The following is a 17,220-nucleotide window of genomic DNA, read 5'->3' as shown; positions in this document are numbered from 1 at the left end:
AGGCTACATCTGTTTTTGCTCCTTTCTAGCCCTTGGACTGCAAGCAGATCAAACTAGTCAATCCTAAAGGAAATCAACCCTGAACATTCACTAGAAGGATTGATGCTGAAGCTGAAGCTCCAGTACTTTAGCCACTTAATGTGAAGAGCTGACTCACTGGAAAAGATCCTGATGCTGGGAAAGATTGAGGGCAAAAAGAGAAGGGAGCAGCAGAGGATAAGATGGTTAGATGGCATCACTGACTCAGTGGACATGAATCTGAGCAAATTCCGGGAGATAGTGAAGGACAGGGGAGGCTGGTGCACTGCAGTCCATGGGGTCACAAATTGTTGGACATGACTTAGCAAGTGAACAACAGCAACAATAAAGCCCAGGCACCAAGACAATGCCTTGCACACTCGCGAGATTCGTAGTAAGTACTTGAATAACTGAATGAGGAAACGAATGAGTGCCCCCAGGCCTCCTGTGTATTGGCACCCTAGTGGGGACAAGGCTGGACCAGCTCAAGGCTCTTTGGAGGCCCTGTGGGTGTGGTCAGAGCCCTGAGCCAAGTGGGGAGGGGGCAGGGCTGAGAGGGGAAAGGATTCAAGCCCATAGAGCCCCCTTATCATATCAGGCACTTTACCCAGGTAATCTCATTTCTATTTCATGGCCACCACTTGAGTCGAGAATTATTATCCCATCTTACAGCTGAGCAAACTGAGGCTCAGGAAGTAAGTTTCTCTAGGTCATACTGTAAGCACATTTGTAGACAGTCTAAGTCTGTCTAATTCCAAAATCTGTGCTCTTTCTGCTCTGCTCCAACTGTCCTGGCCTGGGCAGTTTCTAACCTACCTCTGCCACCAGTTTCCTGTGTGACCTTAGGCAAATTACTGCCCTCTCTGAGCCTCATTTCTCCATATATAAAATACAGAGGCTGAAATAGATGTCTTTATGTCCTTTCCAGTTCTGAGATTTCTGAGACTTTAAAATTTTATGCTTCTACATTTATAAATTCACACAATGGGTGCTAAAGCACCTAGCTCAAGGGCAAGCACAGAGCAGCCTCTTCCTAAGTGTTCATTTCCTCCCTCCTATCCTCCCAATTCAAAGAATCTCTGCTCTGCAGCCCTCCCACGGCCACTTACCCTGTTCTGATTATTGCGGGAGCCCCAGAACACTGTGCCCGGCCTTTGGGGAAGACTCGCCAGCTCTGACATCCATGCCTCCAGCCTGCAGTCCTCGGACAGCCATTCCAGCTGGGCTCCCCAGAGAGGCCCACACCTCCCTGCACCCACTCCTTCCTGACTCCTGAAGGGGAATTTTGTGTCCAGCACTGTGGGGAGAGAGAAGGACATGCAGGAAAGGAACCCACACATCTTTAGTACCCTGTGCCAGGGACTAGGGGCTTCCCTAGTAGAGAATCCACTTGCAATGCAGGAGACCTAGGAGACGAGCTTGATCCCTGGGTCAGGAAGATACCCTGGCGGAGGGCATGGCAACCCACTCCAGCACTCCTGTCTAGAAAATCCCATGGACAGAGGAGCTGGGTGGGCTATGGTCCACAGGCTCTCAAAGAGTTGGACACAACTGAAACAATTAAGCAAGCAAGCAACCAGGGACTAGACCAGGCTCATCGAAACTCTGCAGAGTCTTTGTTCTCCCAATTTCACAAAAGGGAAGAAACTCAGGCTCAAAGGCTTAGGAAATTGCCCAAAATCACACATCCAGCCTGTGGCATAAGTGAGGCCCTACCTCTCCAACCCCAAGGCAGATACACTTTGCCAACCCCGGGGGATGCTGATGCCTCAGGCAAAGGTCCATTCTGTACCACCAGCTATTCCCTTGCAAGCACCCATTTTTTTTTTTTTTAAATCATCTGTTTAACTTTGCATTTACAGCCCTAGTCACTTAAACTCATCAGTCTCTCTCTGGCTACCCACTCCTGCCTCTCCAGTGCCCCCTCCAAAGGACCAGACTACAAAATATTCATCTATTGTTCCCAGTGTTTCCAACTTCACCAAGGAAACAACTCAAGAGGTTGACTTCATCCCATCTAGGGGGAAGGGCCAGATCTGTGATGAATACAGTCCTCTCAATGGTACCAAGAAAGAAGGGTGAGCCTTCCTCCCCAGCTCACAGCTGCTGCCCTTAAGGGGTTTCCAGAAATCAACTCAGGTGAGACATGAATGTGAACATCACCAGGCAACATCACCAGGCAGCCCCAGATACGAGCAGGGCCCCAGCCAGGAAAGAATGGGCAAGGGAGGCCTGCATCGTTTAAAGGCTCCCCTGGAGGCTGTGCCCTGGAGGAGTGTGGAAGGATGGGTTAGGGGGAGGGGCTCTGTGGGAACAGCATCAGCTCTGCTCTGTGAAGCCGCCTAGTAAACTCTGCTGCTGCTACTGCTGCTAAGTCGCTTCAGTCGTGTCCAACTCTGTGCGACCCCAGAGATGGCAAGTGAGAGCAAAATCCCTGGCAGGCTGTCTCTGGCGCCCACTGGCTTTCTCTCACCTTGTTCTGCCCTTGCCTGGGATGGAAAAGGAGCCCCCCGGGATGAGGGGTTGGCCTACTCTCTCTCTTCAGGAAGGGCCTCAAGTGACCACGAGGTCAGGCAAACCCAGCCCAAGGTGACTAGAATCCTCACCAGTTCCCCTTAAACCTCAGCATGAAGCTCATGTCCCCAGGATGCCCTCCAGATCCCCAGAGGAGCGCACATCCCCCAGCTATGTGCTCATCATTTTCTGGACTTCTCCTCCATGCCTCTTATCATGGTTTCACTAATTACTCACAGAACTCAAATGCCCATCTCCCCCGAAGACTGTGAGTTCCATGGGCAGGGTGCCTGTCTGCCTAGTTCACGGTCTCCTCAGCACCTTCACCGGGTCTGACATGTACAAGGTGCTCAGTAAAAATCTATAGCATGAATGTTACCTACAGGGAGGAGCCTATGGCCTGGTGCAGACTGATGGGACCCAGCAGAAGCCAAGCCTCCCCACACCAGGCCCGAGATGGCCCCTCACTGGGCCAAACGAGAAAACTTAAGTGGGGACAACCACTGGCACATAGTAGGCTTGCAATTCCGGTTTGCTGACTCTATGCGGGAATCTAGAAAACCACCCATTCACGCCCCAGCTGTGGGGCCATTGTGAACGGCCACCCTGCCAGCTTTCAATCACTTAAACAGGGTTGTCATCACTCTCTGAGTGAGCATGAGGAGGGTGTGTGTAGTATGTGTGTGTGTGTGCATGTATGTGTGCTCAACCCTAAACTATTAAGAAACATAGAGTCTGTGCCAACTGATTTTCTCCCCCACATGTTACGTGTGAAGCACAGTGCAGGCACTTTTGTTTATGTTTATGTAATATGCCAACACATCCTCATCTGCTAGCTCAGGTGGTCCTGGCCAGTAGGCGTTATCACCACCATTTTACTGAGGAGGATGGTGGGGCCAGCTTTTAAGGCCATGCACTAAGCATACAGCTGAGTCTCAGCTCAAACCCAAGGCTCTGGCTCATGAGGCACTGGTCTGCCTCAGTCATGCTCCTTGTCATGCCAGAATCTCATCACCTGTGACCTACCCAGTCAAAGCCCTGTATCTCACATTGAGCCTGCTATGAGCTGGAGCAGAGGGTCTAGGCTGGCAGAGAGAAGGAGAAAAAAGTTAGCAAGCCATCCATAGCAACTTACCCCTAAATACACGTCTCCCTAGAGCAGGCAGCAAGCTGGGCTGAAAAGACCACTGATCCAGAGGGACACCGAACCAGATGGGTGACCCTTGGCAAGTTCTCTTACGCACGCTGAGCCTCACTTTCTTTCCTGGGTCTATGATGATGGCCAGATAAAGAGTGAGTGCTCCCAGAACGTAGTGAAAGGGTCCCCACTCTCCTGCGGACTTGTGCAGCTAACTCAAAAATCACAGGACTCAGAAGAGCCCTTTTCTTCCCGTGGTCTGCATGCTCGCTATGGGAGCTGGTCTCCTCCCTCCCAGCGGAATCCAGCCCCACTGTGGACGGGCGGCAGCTGGACTCTGTGCAGAAAGAAAGTGGGGGACGTTCCCCTAGTCCCCTGCCAGCAGCTAACTGCACCACCCAGAGCACAGCCCGCGAGTGCAGAGCTCTCTCCATCTTTTCTCCCTTCAATGGAAACGACTCTGAAGAGTATTCCAGGAGACCAGACGTCCAGCTTGGAAAGGGCTTTTCCCAACAGTCTGGGCGTCTACAGGTGGTAGCATCCTCCCATCTCACTGCTGCTAACGGGATGCCTTCCTCTGGCCCCCAGGGAAAGCTGGGGAGTCCCACCAAGCTCTCTGGCTGTCCTCCGGGTCATACTAACGACGAGTGACGAGCCCCCAGGGGACTGCCGCCCCACTGTGCATCTAGTCAGCTCCTCCCAGAGAGGGCTGGAGGGAGATGGGGCCATGAGACACGCTCCCATCAAGGCAACAGTGCAAAACCACCACTTCTGCTCAGGCCACAGGAGAGCATCAGACTTGAGCTCCCTAACCGCTGGTCTCTCCTGCTTGATGACTATCCCCCCCACTCAGAAAGGGCCCCTCGGTGGGAGCTCGCCAGCTCCAGCACCCAAATTAAGTGAGACCCGGCTGCCCTTAAATCTCCTTCTCCCCACCCCGCCCTGCTTAGTCAGAGCCAGGCAGTCCTACCACCGCTGGGCTGAACATTCCCTGAAGCCCACCACCTCCTCCGGACGCAGGGCGCCTGGGCGTCGGGAGCACACACTCCAGCATGGACAGCCCCCAGAGTCACAGAATAGCAGATCCGGAAGGGGCCTCGAGGACAATCTTATCTAACCTCCTCCTTGTGTAAAATGAGGACGCCAAGATCCAGAGAAGCTAAGAGGCGTGTCGAAGGTCAAACACACGAGGCCCTGAGAACCACACAGCACATGGCCAGGCTTTCATTAAGCAGGTGGCTCGCTGACGGATTTAAGGACCACCAGAGAGGGCTCAGGACTGAGAACACACTCCTGTCACCACGAGGCCCTGGGTGCACATGTGGAATCTCTCTGGGCTGCTTCTCTCAGCCCCTGACCTGGAGTTGAACTCACAACCCACACAGAGCAGGGCCTCACCTGAGAAAGGGTGGGGACAGCCCTGGACCCCCGGCTCAGCACAGGCCTGGGAATGGAGACTACTCAGAGACAAGGGACAGCGCAGTGAGGACCACATGAGGGACCTCTGGGTGTGGGCTCACTCCCCCTGCTCCATCTAGACTCCCTGAACCACCCTGGACTCAGCCCAGACAGAGGCCCTGCCACTTACAGCCTCAGGGTCCCCCGTGTCTGTCAGGACGGAGAGCCAGAGGACCACACGTGTAGCCCCAGGACATCACATCAGTCGGCTCACTCTGAGCCACCTCCCAGCCGCGGCGGCCGGTGGAGGCAGGGTGATGGCATTGCAGCTCTGCCACCCACTGCCCTTGCCATCACCTCGCCTTCCTGCCCGAAACCCACCTCCCCATCTCCGTGCCAGGCACCCCAGCCCTCCTGAAAGCTTTGTGGAAGTGAAAAAACAGCAGCCCAGAGAGACTCCAGGTATGCGCCCAGGGCCTCAGGGTGACAGGAGCTCGTTCTCAGTCCCGAGCCCTCCCCGGCGGTCCTTAAATCCGTCAACGCAGATAGTCTGGGTTTCCATAACAGCCAGGAGGTACCTGCAGTTTGCCAAACAAAGGTTTGGGTGGCGGGGAGCTGGGTTCAGGCGGCTCCTGTGAAGAGACTCTCAGGAGAGGGCAAGGTAGAGTTCAGGACACGGAGGCTCTTAGAGCTCAGCGGTGCTTGTTCTGTCTCTGGAAGGCTAAAGAAAGAGCCCTCATCATCATAGGTGGACGCAGGCCACCCTAATTACCGTGTGTCCCCCTGGACAGACAGAGGCATCTGCCGTCCCTTCCTGGCTCTGTCGCTTCCGCCCAGGTTCCTCTCCCTTGTAAAGTGAGACAGCGTCACAAAGTTGAGAGGCTCAGACGAGAGAGTGCATGAGAAAATTCTCTAATTGGGGGAAAAAAGCTAATATTCACCGTGAACGCTTATGGATACTTTCTTCTAGAAAAGTCACAATACTCCTCTTATTGTGTTAGTCACTCAATCCTGACTCTTCTCGACCCCAAGGGTTGCCATTCCCTTCTTCACCCAACAGTCCTATGTGCTTCGTATTATTACTATCCTGCAATGGCAACCCACTCCAGTACTCTTGCCTGGAAAATCCCATGGATGGAGGAGCCTGGTGGGCTGCAGTCCATGGGGCCACTAAGAGTCGGACACGACTGAGCGACTTCACTTTTACTTTTCTCTTTCATGCATTGGAGAAGGAAATGGCAACCCACTCCAGTGTTCTTGCCTGGAGAATCCCAGGGACGGGGGAGCCTGGTGGGCTGCCGTCTATGGGGTCGCACAGAGTTGGACACAACTGAAGCGACTTAGCAGCAGCAGCAGCAGCAGCAGCCTGTCTAGCTAAGAAAAGTGAGGTTAAGGGAGGTTCGATGATGTGCCAAAGGACACAAGCTTAGTTGTAGTAGATCCAGGGTCAGAACACAGAATGGCTCCAAAGCCAGTGACCCTTCTCCCAGCACCACACTAGCTCAACAAAAGAAGCAAACGGCACTTTTTAAAGAGGCAGGTGAGTCTTCAGATAAAAGGCCACCTCATGGAGCTGTCCCTACCATTCTTTGTGAGTTATGTGCTCAGTTGCTGTCATGCCCAGGGACTATAGCCCGCCAAGCTCCTCTATCCATGGGATTTCCCCGGCAAGAATACTGGAGTGGGTTGCTATTTCTTCCTTCAGGGGATATTCCTGACCCAGGATGGAACCCATGTCTCTTGTGTCTCCTGCACTGGCAGGTGGGTTCTTTACCACTGTGCCACCCGGGAAGCCCGCCCCTACTGCTAGACTTGCCCATTCACCCTGGGAAGGCCATCGATCAAGCCAAAGCCATTGTCAACTCCCCATTGTCTTGGGAGACCCTACAACAGAAGGACACCCCAGGGCCAAGCCCTCACACTCCGTGCCTTGGCTGCTACGCGTCATACTTGTTGGTTTGGTGTTTCAATAGTGGTTCCAATGACCATCTCTGTGTGAATCAAGTCCATGGAAGGAAACACAGGATCACAGAACTTTGGGCTGAGCGGGGCCTCTGAGAGCAAGTTCCAGCTCCTGGTTAGATGGCCGAAGTAACTGACATCCACAGGTCAGTCACATGTTGTAGGTCAACAGCAAGCCAGTGGCCAGTCTGGGGCAGAATCCTTGTTCTCCACATCCCAGCTGCTCTGGCATCAGCAGCTTCGTGGCCCCCGAGAGGGCCGGGTGTGGGCCTAGCCTCTGCTCTCCTGGCTTAGGGAGTGCAGGGATGGTAGGTAAGAGAGTCGCATCACAGCCGGGAGTGAAATTAGCTGGTTGGCCCCCTGCACTAAATCATAATCCTAAATTCTATGCATTGAAAGATCAAGGCGTGAAACCAGCCTATTCCCCAACAGGGAGGCCTGGGAGGCTCTCCTGAGGCAGTGGTGGCCCCTTCTGACCCCCTGGCTGTGGTCAGAGGAGGCTGGACTTTTTAACCTAGTACAGTCTGCCCACCACCCACCCCCCACCGCCAGCCATCACCAGGACAGTACTGGAGCACCTTGACCTGGACAGTCTCATGTTTTGCCCCTCCAACTCCAGACCAACTGAGAGCTCACCTCCACTCAGCCCCCATCACTTGGCAGCCTCCCATCCTCCTCTTGCCTCTGTTGTTAACAATTGATTTCTACCTTTTTTTTTTCTTTTCACTTCAGTGCATGCGCACGCATCTCTCAGTCCTTTGTGGGTCAACTTTGTCCTTCCTGGAGCTGCACAGTCCCTGGGGACACGCTCTGTGTCCCCATTTCTACCACAGCCCCTCCTGAAGTCTGCATGCAGACGGGAGCACACGGCTGTTTGTTCAGCACTTGTTGCTGTGCCAGTGACCTGTGGGAGGCCCAGGCCATGTCCTGGGGAAGGAAAGGCAAGGGAAAGGGGAGGCTGGATAAGCCACAAGCTGGACAGAAAACCAACTGAGCCCATCCTGGGGGGCAGACACTGTGCTCGCACTTTACAGACCCTCTCTCCACAGTTCTATGAGCTATGTTCTTCTATTTCCCTCTTTACAGATGGGGAAACTGAATCAGAGATGGTAAGCAACTTGTCTGTGTGTGCATGTTAAGTCACTGCAGTTGTGTCCGACTCTTTGCAACCCTATGAACTCTCTCTCTCCAGGCTCCTCTGTCCATGGGATTCTCCAGGAAAGAATACTGGAGATGGTTGCCATGCCCTCCTCCAGGGGATCTTCCCGACCCAGAGATCCAACCCTCTTATGTCTCCTGCATTGCCAGGCAGGTTCTTTACCACTAGTGCCACCTGGGAAGCCCACAGCAACTTGTCTAAATTCACCCGATTAGTAACTAGTAGAGTTAGACTTCTGATGTGGTTTTTTTCTGAAGCTAACCTGTACTCTGAACTTGTTGCAGCAAACTACTCAAGGGCAGTGACCTGATGGTCACATGTGTTCGTTCCATTTGTTTTTGATGCTGCGTCCTCAGTGCCGAGGACCATGCCAGGCACAGAGGAGCCACTCTAAGTATTTGCTGAATGAAGGAACAAAGGGTTGAATAGACCCCCTGCTGCCCATCCTGGTCAAGACAGTGAGGGCTTCTTCTGCCCCATTATTGGTTACTCTATTACCAGGAAGTCTGCACAACTGCTTGTTCCTCTCTCCACCCAGAAAAATACCCAATAAACTGAAGTGAAAGTGAAAGTCACGTTCCATTCTTTGGGACCCCATGGACTGTAGCCCCCCAGCCAGCCTCCTCTGTTCATGGAATTCTCCAGGCAAGAATACTGGAGTGGGTTGCCATGCCCTCCTCCAGGAGATCTTCCCGATCCAGTGACCGAACCCAGGTCTCCTGCATTGCAGGTGGATTCTTTACCTTCTTAGTCAGGAAAGCCTGTACAAACTAAGGATCCTGCAAAGGCCACGTGGCGGATGGCTGGGTTAACTAGGCTTGGGATGGGGCAGTGGGGGGCGGGTAGGAGCATAAACTGAACACAGAAGACTAGATGATGTGAGGGAGTTAAAAGGTTCTCAGTGCCCTGTGACCTGCTGACTCAGGACCACTCTCTGGCCCCTTTGGGTAGGGTCTCCTCCCTGTCCTCAGGCTCCCTCCTCCCCCCACAAGGCACCCCGCTGCCTGGCCTGAGCTGTACTGAAACTGGCCATGTTCCTACTGAGCAGAGAAAGTAACAGTTACGCCACCCTCCCCAGCCCCATCCAAACCCTCCGGAGTCTGCCCTGGGCCCTAGGGCTAGCGGCTTTTCTCCACATTCCAGCCAAAAATAATATGAGAGCGGAGCTGTTTGGTGGAGAACTTAATCTAATCTTCATTGCTTCAGTTTTAAAATATCCTGCCTGGTTTAGGGTTTCTTATTACACACTAAGATGTGTTTTTAGTGAGATAGGTCTTAGCAGAACCATCCTTCTTGTAATTAGAAACCCAGGCGGGCAGGGCTGGGGGGTGAGAGATCCAAGCCAAACAGCAGATCTCCCTCAAGACAACACTCTGGCAGCAAGCTCTTCCCCAGCTGCCCAGGGCTGGTTCCTCCTTCCTCCTGGGGGATCTGGACCGAGGAAAAGTCGAGCTCTGGTAGAAGGAGTGCCTTCCATCTCCCTCCACCCTCATTCTGTGTGTCCCAGCTCTTCCCCCATCAGACTGGAAACAGATGCTGCCTGTGACCACTGGAGAAGGATGTGCGGAGGGAAAAATTACCCCAAGAAGTCTCCCCCCACCCCCGGATGAGGGAGATTTAAAGGCAAAGCATTCCACTGCAGCCTGTCTCCAGTATCACTGGCTAGCTTTGAAAAATCAGGCGCCGGAACGGAAGGAGGTTCCAAGTGCAAATGCACTTTTGTGTAAGGGCCGGGTGTAACTTCTCAGGCTTTCTGGCCCAGAATCTGCTTTGATCTGCCAGCGTGGAAGCTGCTCAGCGAGGTTCAAGCTGCAGTTAGCTCCAGACCAGCGCCCACCCTGCTCCCCACCCCCACCCCCCCACCCCCAACCCCAGCCTCTTCTTCCCAGTGACATAAAGAAAAGAGACAACATTTCTGATCGGTCAGATTCTGTGTTCATCTGATGGGTGAAAGCTACTCCAGGTGGCACTGTTGGGAATCAGTACCCTGGTTCCCCCAGTTCGGGGTTAATTGCCTTTCCAGGAAAAGTCCAGGTGGATTTTGGAATCACGGCAGGGATTTCAAATTCTAGGATATAAGAAAGGCAGGAGTTCAGTCCCTCCACCCAAGTCTAACTGGGAACTCCTGAGAGTTGTGGGGACCAGCTCTGGGGCTCGGCAGATCAAGAAAACACAAAGAAAGCAACTTTACTTCTCAGAAGTCTCCTCCCTCCAATTTCCTTTATTATTTAGAGTGAGGGATTAGGCAGCAGTCTTTCTCAGGGCCTAATGAGGAATTTGTGTGAGACATTCCACTTTGCAGACGAAGAAACCAAGACCTGGAAGCTTAGCTAGCTGACCCACTTTAGTCATGAAGCCAGACAGTCACAGGGCATAAAACTGCCAGGGCCCCAAGCTTCAGCCTGAACACCGCGCGGCACGCTGACCTGCCAGCCTCCATCACCTCCCTCCTCCCTTTCGCACCAGGCATTGTTGGTGCTCTTCAATCGCACAGTTGTGTCCAGTTCTTTTTTGACCCCATGGACTGTAGTCCACCAGGCTCCTCTGTCCATGGAATTTTCCAGGCAAGAATACTGAAGTGGGTTGCCATTTCCTCTTCCAGGGGATCTTCCAGACCCAGGGATCAAACCCCGGTCTCCCGCATTGGCAGGCAGGTTCTTTTCCACTGAGCCACCAGGGAAGTCCCACCAGGTATTAGCTTTAATTAAATTAGCAGATCCTCATCGCAACAAGCCTGGCCATGCAGCCTGGACGGAGCCCAGCCAGTAAGGCTCCTCCTCCAAAATTCGGCTTCTCAGCCTAATTCAATCTTCAGTAAGTCACGGATCTCATCTGAAGTGTCATACAAAGCATGGTGTGTTGGCTAGAATCAAGGCTAACGGTGGCTCGTGATGATTTCATTCCCCACGTAACTTCCTCTGTGGCATCATTTTCATCCTCTCCCTACACTGATCTGCATTTTGTTTGATCCAGACACTCTGCTTCACATGCCGGCACCTCGGGCAATTGCATCACACATTTATATATATCTTACAGCATCGCTGTCCTGGTGCCGCACGGCACAGGAAAAAAGAAAAACTTATAACTGCATTTCTCACCTTCCTTGAACTAATTTAGAAAATGTGCTCCAAATTAAATAAATCGGGAACAAAAAGTTTGAAATTGAAGATAGAATTTCAGAAGAGGGGGAGGAGGCTAAATAAATAGCAAGGAAATCTTGCAACATGTTGGAAGCCTATAAATTTTATAGGTTGTTTCTTTAATAAAAACAAATTCAATTGCTAACAACACAGTATTATTAAGCCGCTAACATTTAAAAATCTAATTTGGTCTGCTCTGCTGCTGTTTCTGTTGCACATTGCATTCATCCAGGGTAAGGAAGTCAGGTTGATGGGTTTGGTTTGGTTTCTAAACCAGGCTAATAGAGAGCCCTTTAAAACCCAGCTTTTTTGCTTTCTAGGCATGCCTTGGTCCCTAATGAGTTACAGCCCCAGGTTGAAGATGGACATAGCAGAAAGAAATTTAACACACACTCTGGTACACCCATAAACATCAAGGCCAAGGAAGAGGAGGTATGTTTCCAGTTAAGCTAGAACTCCATGAATTCAGGATTCTCCACTCACAAGACAGTAATTCTCCTTATTTCATCACTAACTTACTTCAAATGTGTTTATACAATTTATTGCTACCGAACTTCCAGGCAACTGGTGTAGAGTTAATGAAACCCAGCTTGGAGAAGCTTTGGGCTTTGAACAACTAACCACAGTTTAAATGGTTATGACATGCGGTCAAAGCCGCAGGCCAGCCCCACTGCAGTTTCTGTGTTAGGACCTAGTCAAAAACCTTGTCATCTCACCTTTTGTGCCAAATAGATTGAGAAAAGGAAAAAAGCCCAGGAAAACAGCCTTCCATGTGTCTTCTCAAGGTTCCCAGCCATCCTCCCTGACATTTTAACACATCTATCTCCCTGAATGCCAGGCAAAGCCCCTCCCCCAGTCCCAAGTAAATATTTTAGTTGCAGTTTGAATGGGCAGCCAGTTGAAATCCTGAAATCCAGTTTGAGTTTAATTGAACAAGGTCAGGCCTACATAAAGCAATGCGGAGAGGGGGGTGTCAGGGGGAGGCACCCCGCCACATTTGCAGTCAGACTCAGTGCAAGTCCAAAAGGCAAGACAGGAATGTACAGATGGCGCTGGACTGGAAAAGAAGTGAGCTCCTCTTGCCGAATGACTTGGACATTGATTTTTATTAATCCTCATTGTCATACGGCGTCCTCCCCCCAAGCTCTGTCCATGTGAAAACTCCAGGAGGCTCCCTCTTTCTAAACAGGCCCATTTTGGAAGAGTAAAGGGGAGGTGCTGGACTTGCCAGGGCCGCACAATAAAAGCCCTTTTTGAAAGCAGCACTTTCATTAACTTAAAGCAATCTATGGACTTAAAAGCAGAGAGCTGTAAACTCGCAGAAAGGATCATAAAACAGCCAGTCTCAAGTTGGGTACACTTCAGTGCAATTTGCACGAGGCATTTTACTGTGAGCGGTGGCCGGGCCCATCTCCCTCCGGTAACCCCCTGCCCCTTATTCTGAACAGCATCCCTTTCTCTCGGCTTTCATGCTTTTCGCGCTCACAAAGGGGGAGGCGGTGACCGGGGAGTCTCCGTGGGGTCACGGCTCCCTCCCGCCCTCGGGCTCTCCGCGGGAGAGAGGGCGCCTGAATTCCAAGCCTGCAAAACAACAGCCTCGGAGCTCCGCCGCCGGGCGGCCGCCGCGCCCCGGGGCCGCCGCGGCCACTCGTGGGTCGCGCGCCTTCTGCGTCCCGGAAGCGCCTTCTGGCTGCCCGGGAGAGGGGCGCGGTGTGTGCAGAGTGCTGGGACAGTGGGTTTGAGATGGCAAAGGAGAAATTTCAAATATTCCTCCTGTTCACTTCCCAACTCTGCTTCTCCAGTGGCCCAAGGGGTAATCTCCGTTCCTAGTCGGGACTTCTCTTCCCCCTCCCCGGCCCCACCAAGCTAGGCCAGAGCCAAGAGGGGTGCAGCTTGAGTGGGCGATCAGAGACAGGAGACCCTCCCTACCTTCCGCCTACCAAGGTCCTGAAGCCTCGGGAAGGCCAGAATGCAGGGCACGCGGTCGGGCTAGGGACCAGGACTTTGCGTAATAGAGCTTGTGTTTGGACACCATCATTTTCTTAAATTTGAAGAGGAGGAGATAGTCTAAATCTGCTTCAGATGTGAAGCTTTCGGTTTCCACTAGTTGGAAAACATTTCAACACGCTGGAGGAGTACTGGGGCAAAGGGTTAAGAGCAGAGGACCCCAAGTTACCCCCCTTTCTCAAGCGGATCGTCACACGGGCGGCCCGGCGTGTGGGCTTCCGGACGAGGCCGGGGGGAAGTGCAGACAGAACCTGCGGGTCAACAGCTGGCGGCTCCGGTCCGGGCGCTTGAGTTCGAGCCCAGCATGCCCTCCGCCGCAGCCCGGACTCCCCAGGCCTGGAGCGAGGCCTTACTGCTAGCGCCCCCCGCGCAGGCCGCGGCCCCTGCGAGCCACGGCACCCACCCCGCCGCGCTGCACCCGCAGACTCCAAGTGGCTTCCGGAGCCCGCCGAGCCGCCAAGGTCCCTATCCATCCCTGGCCCTGCGAGGCTACCCTGTCGCTTCGCCCAGAACACCCCTTCGAATTGTCCGCTTCCCGGAATCTTTCTCCAAGGACCCGGTCCTGCGCTCCTCAAGTCCTTTCCTCCAGATCCTCTTTCGGGGATAAGCGGCAGGAATTTGGGGCTCGCCGGCCATGGCGCCCATCAACTACTTTCATTGCCTACCTAATCGTTTTTCAACCCACTGAGAGTGGGGACTCCCGGGCGCGACCCTCCCCAAATTCCAATAGTTTTAACTCCCCACCCCGCCTCCAAAAAAAGCCGTGAACCCGTGGCTAAACCTTAAAAAACGCCACCAGTTCCTCCGATTCCAGCCTCAGATGTAAGCCCAGGCCCCTAACTCCAGCCTTCCGGCTCCCTGCTTTGACCGGTGTGCAGATTCGATCGGCGGCCCTTAGATCCGGCTTCTGAAAACAGCTTGGATCCTAAGAACCCGAACTCTAACCTCGTCCCGAAGCCCAGCCCTCATTCAGGGCTGATGCACAACCACCGCCCACCCCTCGCCCTACTCCCAGTCCTAGCCCCTGGTCTCCACACAGCGCCGGAACCTCGGGTTCTCCCCTGAGAGCCCCCGGAAAAGGCGGCCCGCGTGGCTCGTTTCTTCCTCTGGATCTGGAGTCGGGAAAGCCCCGCACGCCTCACCCGAAAGAAACGCAAACTTTGCGCAGCAGACTCGGGACCCTGCCCCATCCCCCTCGGCTCTCTCTCTTTGAGCGCTTTCCGACCCCACCTCTTACGAACTCGTGCCCTAGTTCTTAAGCCAGGAGGGCTTCCAATTCCCGAATCTCGCCTAGGGCCCCTACGCCTCCCCACACCTCGCCAAAGACTCCCAACAATCCTTGGAAAGCTAGTAACGCTACAAATTAACGGCTCCTCCCGCGTTAGGGTCCCCGAGCCTGGCCCCTGCGATCCCGGCTTCCCTGATCCACAGCTCGTGCTCCGCTGTCCCCACGGATCCGCCTGCAAACCCTCACTCGTCCCGGCTCCCCAGGCCGGGCAGGACGCGGCCGCGGCTCCCGGACTCCAGCCACCCGGCCCGAGTCTGGGGCTGCTCCGGCTTCCAGCCGCTCGAAGGCAGCTCCAAGCTGTTGGCGCCAAGGAAGCGCCGGCCCGAAGGGCGCCCGAAGCCGGGAGAAAGAAAGCGAACCTGGAGCCGGCCCGCCGATCTCAGCCTCCCCCGCGGAGCGCCCAGCCCGGAGCTCCCGGCACCGGGGCTCCGCCGGCCCGCGCGCGAGTCCCTACTCGGGTCCCCGGCGCACCCAGAGCGCAGCTCCCCGCCCGCCCGCTACGGTGTCTTAGGCCCGCGGGGGTCCGAGTCCGCAGCCCCGCTCCTCGCACTCGTGGACAATGCACGCCCCGCCAAGGGCCCGAGCGGGGCGAGGCGGCCGGGCGGCGGGGCTGCGCGCTGGCCGGGCCCGGGCGCGGGCGGGCCGCCTCCTTCCCGGGCCTCAACGCCGCTCGCGCTGCTTCGCTCCGCGCTCTCCCGGCGCTTCCCCAGCTCCTCTGCACGCTCCCGCCGTCCCTCGCTGCTCCCTGCCTCCCTCCTCCCTGCTGCCTCCCTCTCTCTCCTCCCTGCTGCCTCCCTCTCTCCCTCTCTCCTCCTTGCCCTGTCGCAATGAATAATACTCTGGCTTGGGGACTGGAATAAAACACACGCGCTCTGAGGCAGCCGCCCGCAGCAGCAGCACCCGCCGCCGCCGCGCCGCCGCCGCCTGCAAAAGCGTCTCTGACATGGAAATGAATGACAGCTTACCTGATGCCAATCTTCATCAGACTGACACCGGCGTGACAACACAGCCTATACTTCCCAGCACTGCTCGGGACGTCAGCGGCACAGGGACCCGCCCCCCGGAGCCCCCCCCCTCCACACACCTCCCCTCTCCCCACTCCCCCTTTCTCCCCACCCCCCCATCACCCCCACCCACTCCCGGCCCCGGCCGCTTCCAAGTCGGAGCAGCCGCCGGAGTGTCTCCCTCTGCTGGAGACTTTTCTAAGACGTCTAAGCCGGCTCCGGCTGCCGGGAGAAAACCTCAGAGTGAGAAGTGGCCTCCGACGGAAGAACGCAGCCGACCCCCCACCCCCTGCCCTCCAGGAACTCGGGGATACTACCTGCAACCCAGGCCAAGTCCCCCTCGGCAGACAACCGAGGCGGGGCTTCCAGACAACTTGAGTTCAGCGGGGTGGAGATGCGGGGAAATTTTCTTCTGTGGACCCTGAGAGCACTCCCCAGAAATTATGAAACTTAAGACTGGCAAGAAATCCTTCCCCCTACCCCCACTCCTCTCCCAGCTCCACCCCATTGCTGCCTGGCTGGCCTCATTTTTATGATTGCATTTGAATAATTCTCATTACCCTGGCCCCAGAAAAGGTGCTCAGATGACACTCTGGTTAGTTATTCCTGTTCTCAAGAGCTCCTTCTGCTCTGGGCTTCCTGGGGCGGTTGGTTCTTCCAGGGGAAGACTGTTAGCAGGTGGGGCAGAGGGAGAGATAAAAAGGTGTGGGGGCTTTGTCAGTAAAACACCTCTTTGCAAATGCGAGGCAGGCCTGTTTTAAGCCTCTTCCTATTTTCATTCTAAAAAGTGGCAGAGTTCTGGGGATCGGTGAGGTGGTGTAAAAGGAGAGGCCAGCTGGACTGTTACAGCCTGGGACTGACTACTGGGGTGGCTTCCTCTGCTTCTGGGAGGAAATTCAACAGGAGGAGGACCACACAAGCATATGTGGTCAGACATGTGCCTTCTTTCATTCCACCAAGATTACAGTCCTACTAAGTGAGTGTCAGGTGGAGGCTTGCTTGCTTCCACAACTTAGCACGTGGCCCTCTGTGTAAGGGACAAGAGAACCCCACTTCCCCTATGAAATTTGTTTCTTGCTCTCTGGAGAGGAGCCATTTCAGCCACTGTCAGGCAGCGATTGATCCTCTGACCCCAGACCAGGCAGGGGGCCTGGATAAAGCCTAGACAAAAGACACGGATGTAAGTGAGGAAAGCAGAAAGTGAAACCCAAGCAGCCCAGGTTTTCAGGTAAAGAAGCTGACCCAAGAAGCTGAAGGCTACCCCTTCGCTCTTTCCAGGCCTCTGGGTCATTCCTTGTCTGCCTCCTTCCTGGCCAAGAATGAGAGCCATTAGCTACTGCTCAGAGGAGGCAATTGAATCTTTTTTTTTTTTTACATCACAACCCAGATATAGCAAATACTGTTTATACAGATCCTCCCAGTGCCCGCCCCCACCCTCACCCCACCCCACCTCCCACCACATTCCACTTCCAAAGTCGCTTGTGGAAGATACTTCACTGGAGCCCCCATCATAGACAGAATTGAATCCTCTCAGCTTCTCATAGACTCTCCAAAGACCTCACTAGGTGTATTTATGTCACCCCAGCTTGATC

At 54.3% G+C, this 17,220-nt stretch overlaps 1 protein-coding gene across 6 annotated transcripts in view; it reads right to left on the bottom strand.

Annotated features, from left to right (window-relative positions):
• Nucleotides 1–16,039, bottom strand: part of PKNOX2 (PBX/knotted 1 homeobox 2) — a 298,309-nt gene extending 282,270 nt beyond the window's left edge. For 5 of the 6 annotated variants that reach the window (XM_070782942.1, XM_070782949.1, XM_070782947.1 and 2 more), the window contains exon 1: nt 15,590–15,688. The gene's annotated coding sequence lies outside the window, so the exon portion shown is untranslated. Of the gene's footprint in view, nt 1–15,589; nt 15,689–15,945 lie in introns of those variants that run through there. The other variant, XM_070782943.1, reaches the window with a different exon arrangement.
• Between the last annotated feature and the right edge of the window lie 1,181 nt (nt 16,040–17,220).

Source organism: Bos indicus, chromosome 29 (genome assembly GCF_029378745.1).
Source record: "Bos indicus isolate NIAB-ARS_2022 breed Sahiwal x Tharparkar chromosome 29, NIAB-ARS_B.indTharparkar_mat_pri_1.0, whole genome shotgun sequence".
Taxonomy (NCBI): Eukaryota; Metazoa; Chordata; class Mammalia; order Artiodactyla; family Bovidae; genus Bos; species Bos indicus.
This window is presented reverse-complemented; position numbering and strand designations above follow the sequence as displayed.